The following is a 9,599-nucleotide window of genomic DNA, read 5'->3' on the forward strand; positions in this document are numbered from 1 at the left end:
TTTTTTTTGAGACAGAGTCTTGCTCTGTCACCCAGGCTAGAGTGCAGTTGCGCCATCTCAGCTCGCTGCAATCTCCACCTCCTGGGTTCAAGTGAAAATCTTAGTTCTTTCTAAGCATTACTATATTTGTCTTTCTTTTTCCTTTCCTTTTTATCTTTTTCTTTCTTTCTTTCTTTCTTTTGAGATAGAGTCTTGCTCTGTCGCCCAGGCTGGCGTGCAGTGGCATGATCTTGGTTCACTGAAACATCTGCCTCCTAGATTCAAGCAATTCTCCTACCTCAGTCTTCAGAGTAGCTAGGATTACAGGCACGCACCACCATGCCTGGCTAATTTTTGTATTTTTAGTAGAGATGGGGTTTCACCATGTTGGCCAGGCTGGTCTCAAGCTCCTAACCTCAAATGAACTGCCCACCTCAGCCTCCAGGCGTGAGCCACAGCGCCAGGCCTATATTTGTCTTTCTAACATGCCAGGAGGAAACTGAGACATCAAAAGGATAAGTACCTTGCCTAAGACCATGTGACATAAAAGATGCATATTTAGATCGAGCATGGTGTCTCACACCTATAATCCCAACATTTTGGGAGGCTGAGGTGGGAGGACCCCTTGAGTCCAGGAGTTTGAGACCAGGCAAACTCCTGGGCAACATAGGGAGACATTGCTTCTAGTAAAATTTTTACAAGTAGCTGGGCATGGTGGCAAGTGCCTGCAGTCCTGGCTACTCAGAAGACTGAAGCAGGAAGATCACTTGAGCTCAGGAGTTCGAGCCTGCAGTGAACTATGATTGTACCACTGCACTGCAGCCTGGGCAATAGAGTGCTATCCTGATATCCCTGATATCTTCAGAGTAAAAGCATTCCTAATTTTGCTCTAAAGATAATCATATTGATTCTTGCAAAATATAGTAATTAAGAAAATTAATCCTTTATCACAAACCCTTGAAGCAGAGCACATCTCCCCATGATCTTTTTTTTTTTTTTATCCTATATAAATGAATATTGTACCTAAGTGGATGTGTTCCTTTTCTTCCTTTTGGGAATGCTTTACTCTGTCTATAGCGTAACTGTATGTTCACCACTTTACTGTCTTAATAAATTTGTTTTGCTTTGGACTGTGGACTCGCCCTGAATTCTTTCTTGTGCGAAATCCAGGAACCCTCTTGTGGGGTCTGGATTGGGACCCCGTTCTGGTAACAACATTATGAGGCCTCCATAGAAATCCCTGAAGTATGGGGTTCTAACAGCTTCTGAGTTGGTGAACATATCCATGTCCCAAAAAGATGGTGCACCTTGCTCCCATGGGGACAGAAGCTCCTGCACTCAGGATCCTTCCAGATCTTGTTTTATGTACCTCTTTATCTGGCTGTTCATCTGTATCCTTTGTAATATCTTTTGTAATAAATCAGTAAATTTGAGTAAATGTTTCACTGAGGTTTGTAAACCATTATAGCAAACTATCGCATGGGAGAAGAGGGTTCTGGGAATCCCTGATTTATAGCTGGTTAGTCAGAAGTACAAGTGACAACCTGGGACTTGCAATTGGCATCTGAAGTGGGGGAGTCTTGTAGGGCTGAGACCTTAACGGATCTGGGTGCACTCCAGGTAGATAGTATTGAATTGAATTGAACTGTACAACACCCAGTTGATAGACACTAAATAACAAGTGGATTTATAATGAGCCATAATTGGAGACTTGTTTGGTGGGGAAAAAAACCTCTACACATTTGTTGTCAGATGTGTTGAAAGTATGGAAAAATAGTTGTGTTTCTTTCCTTTAACCATGCATCTAGTAAGTGGCCAAGAAAGGATTCAAACCCAGGCAGTCTGACTTCACAGCTTTGGTTTGATATTATGCAGATAGGATCCCCTAAATTTGCTAATGGTTGCTATAGCATTTATTGGAGCATTCGTACAGAAGAAACAAGTGATAGTACTCCATGAACTCCATTCACTGGTTTAGTGAGCAATACACTATGGCCTGGTTATCTGGGGAAGGTATGGGCCTTTAGAATTGATCCAGGCTCCAATTTGTTTTTCCTGGTCCCTGATATCAAAAGACATTGAGTCCCCTGTCCTGGTTTAAGCCACTACTTGTTTGGTTTTCTTTTACTTGCAGCTAATACAATGTTAACTAATATATCCAATAATGGCTAAGATTGGGTGCAGTACTCTGCCAAACCCAAAGAAAGGAGGCTTGGAGCAAATTGCATTTGGTATATAGACATAAATTAAATGTGATATTGCTTTCTATTTTACTTATTTATTTTATCTTATTGTTATTTTATAGAAATGGGTCTTGCTATTGCCCAGGCTAGTTTTAAACTTCTTGCCTCAAGGGATCCTCCTTCATCGGCCCCCCAAAGTGTTGGGATTACAGACATGAGCCACCTCACTTGGCCTAAATGTGACATATTTTATTCTCATGCTAAAGAATAAAATCTGTACCAACTGTGTAATAATATTTCTCTTGGAATTAAGGAGATACTATTCTCAGGAAAGTTGCGTTGAGTGGTAGTCATCATCGTGACTGCTCTTCCCATTTGGCTGAATGTTTGGAAGCTGTGGGAAATGGGAAAGAGGAGGAAATTGGGAAAATAAATGAAAATAGCCTTACAAATTTCAGGTTCTTCAAATCTCAAGAGATCCATTTACCTTATAAGTGCAAAATGCTTTCACATAAAACCCAGTCTGTGCAGCATTAGTTATTATTAATCTAATAATATCATAGATTGGTACTGCCATTCTTTCTATTTTCCATTTCATTAAATAGGAATTTTGAAAACAGAATTATTTTGGCTTTTCACCACAAACACGCTCAGCAACTAGAATTTTTAAATCTGAAGTTTTTTTTTTTTTTTTTTTGGACACAGCCTGGCTCCGTCACCCAGGCTGGAGTGCAGTGGTGGGGTCTCGGCTCACCACAACCTCCGCCTCCTGGATTCAAGCAATTCTCCTGCCTCAGCTTCCTGAGTAGCTGGGACTACAGGCATGTGCCACCATGCCTGGCTAATTTTTTTTTTTTTGTATTTTTAGTAGAGATGGGGTTTCACCATGTTAGCCAGGATGGTCTCAATCTCCTGACCTCATGATCTGCCTGTCTCGGCCTCCCAAAGTGCTGGGATTACAGGCATGAGCCATCATGCTCAACATTTTTTTTTTTTTTTAGATGGAGTCTCCCTCTTGTTGCCCAGGCTGGAGTGCAGTAGCATGATCTGGGATCACCACAAACTCCGCCTCCCAGGCTCAAGCGATTCTCCTGCCTCAGCCTCCCGAGTAGCTGGGATTACAGGTGGGTGCCTGGTTAATTTTTGTATTTGTAGTAGAGATGGGGTTTCATCATGTTGGCCAGGCTGGTCTCGAACTCCTGACCTCAAATGATCCTCCCACTTTGGCCCTTTTTCAAAAAGAGATAGAGAGAGAGAGAGAGGGAGGGAGAGACAGGGAGAGAGAGACCCCTGTGTTCTATTGGAAGGTATTTACGTCAAAATGTAAAATAACTAATAGACATCACAGAGATGTTTCTAGTAAGAGTTTAGGCAAATAGGTTTACTCTAAAGTTGCTTTAACATAAAGAAAAATAAAATTTAGATTATACTATAGGAAAACAAGAGTTTATATTTTTCATTTCTAAAAAATCTTATGACTTCAAAACTAGAAAACCATGTGCCATTTCTAAATTTATTTTTTAAAAAGAGCCGCATCTGCTGTGTATATATTTAAATGACGAAAATTCGGAGAACTACAAGAAAATTACTGCCTCTCCAAGTTAAAAAATATACCTTAAAATTCTTTCATATTTCCCATTTATTTATCTTTTTCAGTAATAGGTTTATTCATTTGTTCATTTTCTACATTGTGCCTTGTAGTGTGCTGAAGGCTGGAAATACTAGAATGAATGTGTAAGAAAAATTCCTGCCCACAGCGTGGTTCAAGAAATGGAAAAGTGAACAAATCATTGCTAAGTGTAATAATGACGTTACAATGCATAGTGTATAATCAAGCAGCAGTAATAATATCACTAAGGAACAAGCTATAGGATATAAGGAAAGGCCCACACAGCATAGAAAAGTCAGAAGAGGCTTCCCCTAGGACACGCGTATCCAACCCTTTGGCTTCCTTGGGCCACACTGGAAGAATTGTCTTGGGCCATACATAAAATATACTAACAATAACGATAGCTGATGAGCTAAAAAAGAAAATGTTCTGTGCATAATTTTCATGATATCCACCACCGTGGATATGCAAAAAATTTGTCACATTCAAAGGGTTGGACATGGCTTCCCTAGAAGGTGTCCCTTAAAGGATGAACAGAGTTCACTTTTGAAAGAAAGGACATTCCATGTATAAGTAAAGTAGCCCTAAGTCGGAGAGGCACGAGCAAATGTTTTGCTTTTCGGAAAAATGAAATGTAGGTGAGAGTAGCTTGAGGACAGGTGTTTGATTGGGTCTAGCAAAAGGCTAGGGAGGTGGAGTAAATTTGGGTCAAACAAAGGCCATGAGGGTCTAGGAAGCAAGCAAGGTGCCTAGGGCTCACAGAAGTATTTGCCGGTTCCTGCAAATATAGGGTTCTTAGATATTGCATTCTAGGCAACTTATTTGCCTCATCCTAGGACCTTGATAAGAAAAAAACTCTTTGAGGCAGGGAAAAGTTATTGAAGAGGTACATGACCGGAAGTAAATTTTAAAAAGTTATGTTTAGAAGTATGGCATTGGACTAAAAGAGACTAAAATAGAGTCAGAAAGACATGTGAGGAAGCTATTAAAATAACCCAGGTAAGAATTAAGAGGATCTGTACAGAGGAGCCCTCCTAGGTTCCATCTCCTGTGCAGTCAATTTAGACTGCTCTGGCTGAATGCTCTTGGACAGGCACTGGACACAGGTGAAGACAGTAAATCCATTCTTGGGGATTTTTTTTTTTTTTAAGACAGAGTCTTGCTCTGTCACCCAGGCTGTGGTGCAGTGACACAATCTCATCGTGTTGCAACTTCTGCCTCCCAGGTTCAAGTGATTCTCCTGCCTCAGCCTCCTGAGTAGCTGGGATTATAGGCATCCACCACCATGCCTGGCTGATTTTTGTATTTTTAGTAGAGATGGGGTTTCATCATGTTGGTCAGGCTGTTCTGAAACTCCTGACCTCGTGATCCACCCACCTCAGCCTCCCAAAGTGCTGGGATTACAGGCATGAGCCACTGCACCCAGCCATTTTGGGAATTTTTTTAAACCAGGAATTCTGCTTTTGGAGAAAACTGTAAGACAGCAAATTAGGAAGTGAGTGATGGGCCAGGTACGGTGGCTCACACCTGTAATCCCAGCACTTTGGGAGGCCACAGCAGGCAGATCACTTGAGCCCAGGAGTATGAGACCAGCCAATGCAACATAGCAAAACCTCATCTCTCCAAAATTACAAAAATTAGCCAGGTGTGGTGGAGTGCACTTGTAGTCCAAACTTCTCGGGGGGCTGAGACGAGAAGATTGCTTGAGCCCAGAGGATCACTTGAACCCAGGAGGTCAAGGCTGCAGTGAGCCATCACTGTGCTGCTGTACTCCAGTTTGGGTGACAGAGCAAGACCCTATCTCAAAAANGGAGTTTGCTCTGTTGCCCAGGCTGGATGCAATGGTGTGATTTAGGCTCACCACAACCTCTGCCTCCCAGGTTCAAGCAACTCTCCTGCCTCAGCCTCCTGAGTAGCTGGGATTACAGGCATGTGCCACTACACCCGACTCATTTTGTATTTTAGTGGAAACGGGGTTTCTCCTTGTTAGTCAGGCTGGTTTTGAACTTTTGACCTTAGGTGAAATGCCTGCCTTGGCCTCCCAAAGTGCTGGAATTTCAGGCGTGAGCCACTGCACCTGGCCAATTATTGTGTCTTATAACATTAGTGGCATATTGGGAATAAAACCTGTAAGACTGATTTTTTGAGCCTGGCGTGGTTGCTCACGCGTGTAATCTCAGCACTTTGGGAGGCCAAGGTGGGTGGATCACTTGAGGTTCAAAGTTTGAGATCAGCTTGGCCAACATGGTGAAACCCCATCTCTACTAAAAATTGAAAAATTAACCAGGTGTGGTGGCAAGCACCTGTAGTCCCAGCTACTCAGGAGGCTGAGGTAGGAGAGTCACTTGACCCTGACAGGCAGAGGCTGCAGTGAGTCAAGATTGCACTACTCCACTCTAGCCTGGATGACAGAGCCAGACTCCATCTCAGAAAAAAAAAGATGGATTTTTTTCAGTTTTCACTTCTAACTAGTCAGTCATCAGATATTTTTTGAGTTCATGCTTTATAAGAGACACAGAAAGCCAGCTTGTTTTTTTGTTACATCCTTCATTTTCTTAATGATATTTAGCATAGGTCTTGGTAATATAATGAGTCTTAATTCAAAATAGTATTGATTTTTATTATGGTTTTTAAAGAATGCTATTCTAGATAGTTTCCATCTATAAAATAAGTAAAAACTATTCTAGAATATGTACTGATATGTTGGCTGAAAAAGTGGAAGAGATCTTTTTTAATTAATAAACTTTATTTATTTAGAGCATTTGTTTGTTTTGAGATGGAGCCTTGCTCTGTTGCCTAGGCTGGAGTGCAGAGGTTTGATCTCAGCTCACTGCAACCTCTGCCTCCCAGGTTCAAGCAATTCTCCTGCCTCAGCCTCTGGAGTAGCTGGGATTACAGGTGCCTGCTACTGTGCCTGGCTAATTTTTGTTTTTTTGTTTTTTTTTTTTTTAGATGGAGTCTTGCTATGTCGCCTAGGCTAGAGTGCAGTGGCACAATCTCAGCTCACTGCAACCTCTGCCTCCCAAGTTCAAGTGATTCTCCTGCCTCAGCCTCCTGAGTAGCTAGGACTACAGGCACGCATCACCATGCCCAGCTAATTTTTTGAATTTTTAGTAGACATGGGGTTTCACCATATTAGCTAGGATGGTCTTGATCGCCTGACCTCGTGATCCACCCGCCTTGGCCTCCCAAAGTACTGGGATCACAGGTGTGAGCCACCACACCCAGCCTAATTTTTTGTATTTTTAGGAGAGACAGGTTTCATCATCTTGGTCAGGCTGGTCTTGAACTCCTGACCTTGTGACCCACCCACCTCTGCCTCCCAAAGTGCTGGAATTACAGGCGTGAGCCACCTCGCCTGGCCTACTTAGAGCATTTTTAGGTTCACAGCAAAAATGAGCAGAAGGTAGAGAGAGTTCTCATACACGCCCTGTATCCACATGCACACAACCTTTCCCATTATCCACCTCCACACCAGGGTGGTACATTTCTTATTTCTTATAACTGGTGAATCTTCACAGATACATTATTGTCACCTAAAGGTTACAGTTAACATTTGGGGTCACTCCCTGTGTTTATATTCTATGGGGTTTTGACAAATGTGTAATGACATATTATCCTCTACAGAATAGTTTCACTGTCTTAAAAATCCTCCGTGATGTGCCCTTCAGCCCTTCCTCCACCTCACCCCTGGTCACACGAATCTTTTTACTGCCTCCATAGTTTTGCCTTTTCCACAGTGTCATATACTTGGAATCCTGTAGTATTAGCCTTTTCAGATTGCCTTTTTTCACTTAGTAATATGCATTTAAATTTCCTCCTGAAGGTATCTTTTTAAAAGTCTGATTAGGCTGGTGCAGTGGCTGACGCCTGTAATCCCAGCACTTTGGGAGGCCAAGGTGGGAGGATCACTTAAGACCAAGAGTTTAAGACCAGCCTGGGCAACATAGTGAGACCCTGTCTCTACAAAAATACAAACATAAAAATTAACTGGACATAGTGGTGAGCACCTGTAGTCCTAGTTACATGAGATGCTGAGGTGGGAGGATCACTTAAGCCCAGGAGTTCAGGTTACAATGAGCTGTGACTGCACTGCAGAACTCCAGTCTGGGTGACAGAGTGAGATCCTGTCTCAAAAAAAAAAAAAAAAAAAAAAAGAGAAAAAGAAAAAAAGCGAGTGATAAAGAGATCATTAGGAAGCCACAGCAATGTTTGAGTCCCTGGTTCTAGCTATCATTCCTTGGATTCTATAAGTCAATATATCTCCTTTTTGCAAAGATAGAGCATCCAAATTCTGTGTCCCAGCTCACTTATGGGCTTCAAGTGGCTTACAGGTATGCCAAGACAGTGATTCCTACTGGAAACCTCTAATAGCAAGCATTCTTGTCTATTGATCCCAGTGCATTATACTTTTCTGAATGACTTGATCTGAGAGCCTAAGAAGAAAACTCTGAGAAGCAGTAGTCTAAACCAGAGCAGCAATTCTCAGCTGAGGGTGATTTTGGCCCTTGGGTGACTTTTGGCAATGTTTGGAGACATTTTTGTTTGTTATCACTGGAGAAGGTGCTACTGCAATCTCGTAAGTAAAGACTAAAGATGCTGCTAAACATCCTACAGTGCACAAGAACCACCCTCCACATCAAAGAATTATTTAATCCAAAATGTCAATGTCATGTCATTTTTTAGAAACTTTGAGCTAGGGTAACCTGAATCATTACTCTGAGAATGAACAGATGATAACAGATTTTTGGCAGAGTCGTCAAACGTCAGTACAAAATTACACATCTAAGTTAAGATACCACCATGATGGGTGGGGAAATACGTGCTTCCCTGTCATCTCAAGCCAACTCTGAGGGGCTTCAAGAGGACCATTGGGAAAGATGATATGTGTCCCCTGACTCTTACAGAGATAATATCTGATAACTGATGTATATTTGAAAAGTCCTAAATCAAGAGACTGAGGCTGCTTCTGAGCAGAAGATGCGTATAGGGGCTGGGTGTGGTGGCTCATGCCTGTAATCCCAGCACTTTGGGAGGCTGAGGCGGACAGATCACTTGAGGTCAGGAATTCAAGACCAGCCTGGCCAACAATGAAGAAACCCTGTCTCTGCTAAAAAAAAAAAAAAAAAAAAAAATTAGGTGGGAATAGTGGTGCCCACCTGTAGTCCCAGCTACTTGGGAGCCTGAGGCAGAAGAATCACTTGAACCTGGAAGCAGAGGTTGCAGTGAGCCAGGATTGCACCACTGCTCTGCAGTCTGGGCGACGGAGCAAGACTTTAAAAAAAAAAAAAATCATATAGGACGGATTTGGAACAGTTCACACTTCTGCACAAGATGCTTGTATGCTTTTTGTGAACTAAGTGAGAACCTCATGTAAGAGAGTTGGATTGTGTCATTTTGAAAGTGGCTGTCCAATAGGAATGCCAGTTTGGGTGAGAGGATCTCTGGAAATCAGGGGACTGAGGAGTGGGTCATAGATGGCCATCCCAAAGATACATTGCTGAGCCAGGAAACTGCAGGTGAGGGTTCCAGTGATGCACTCCATGACAGAAGGGGTCAGTTTCAGACCTGAAAGGCATTGACTGCTAAAACTATGTCAGTTCAGAAATATCCTTTCTATTCTTGTCTTCTCCAACTGTGGAGGGGCCCAAAACAAAAAGCTAATAAGCCAGGGAGAAGGGAGAACAGGTAGAGAAAGTGGCAGATAATTTTTCAACTGTGAATTTTTGATATTGCACTGGACAGGATTTTTTTTAATACGGGGGGGAAAGGCCATTTTTTAAATTATCACTAAAAAATGACTGGAGGACTTTTTTTTTTTTTTTTTT

The sequence above is a fragment of the Cebus imitator genome, unplaced genomic scaffold (assembly GCF_001604975.1).
Source record: "Cebus imitator isolate Cc_AM_T3 unplaced genomic scaffold, Cebus_imitator-1.0 Scaffold3, whole genome shotgun sequence".
NCBI classification, from domain to species: domain Eukaryota; kingdom Metazoa; phylum Chordata; class Mammalia; order Primates; family Cebidae; genus Cebus; species Cebus imitator.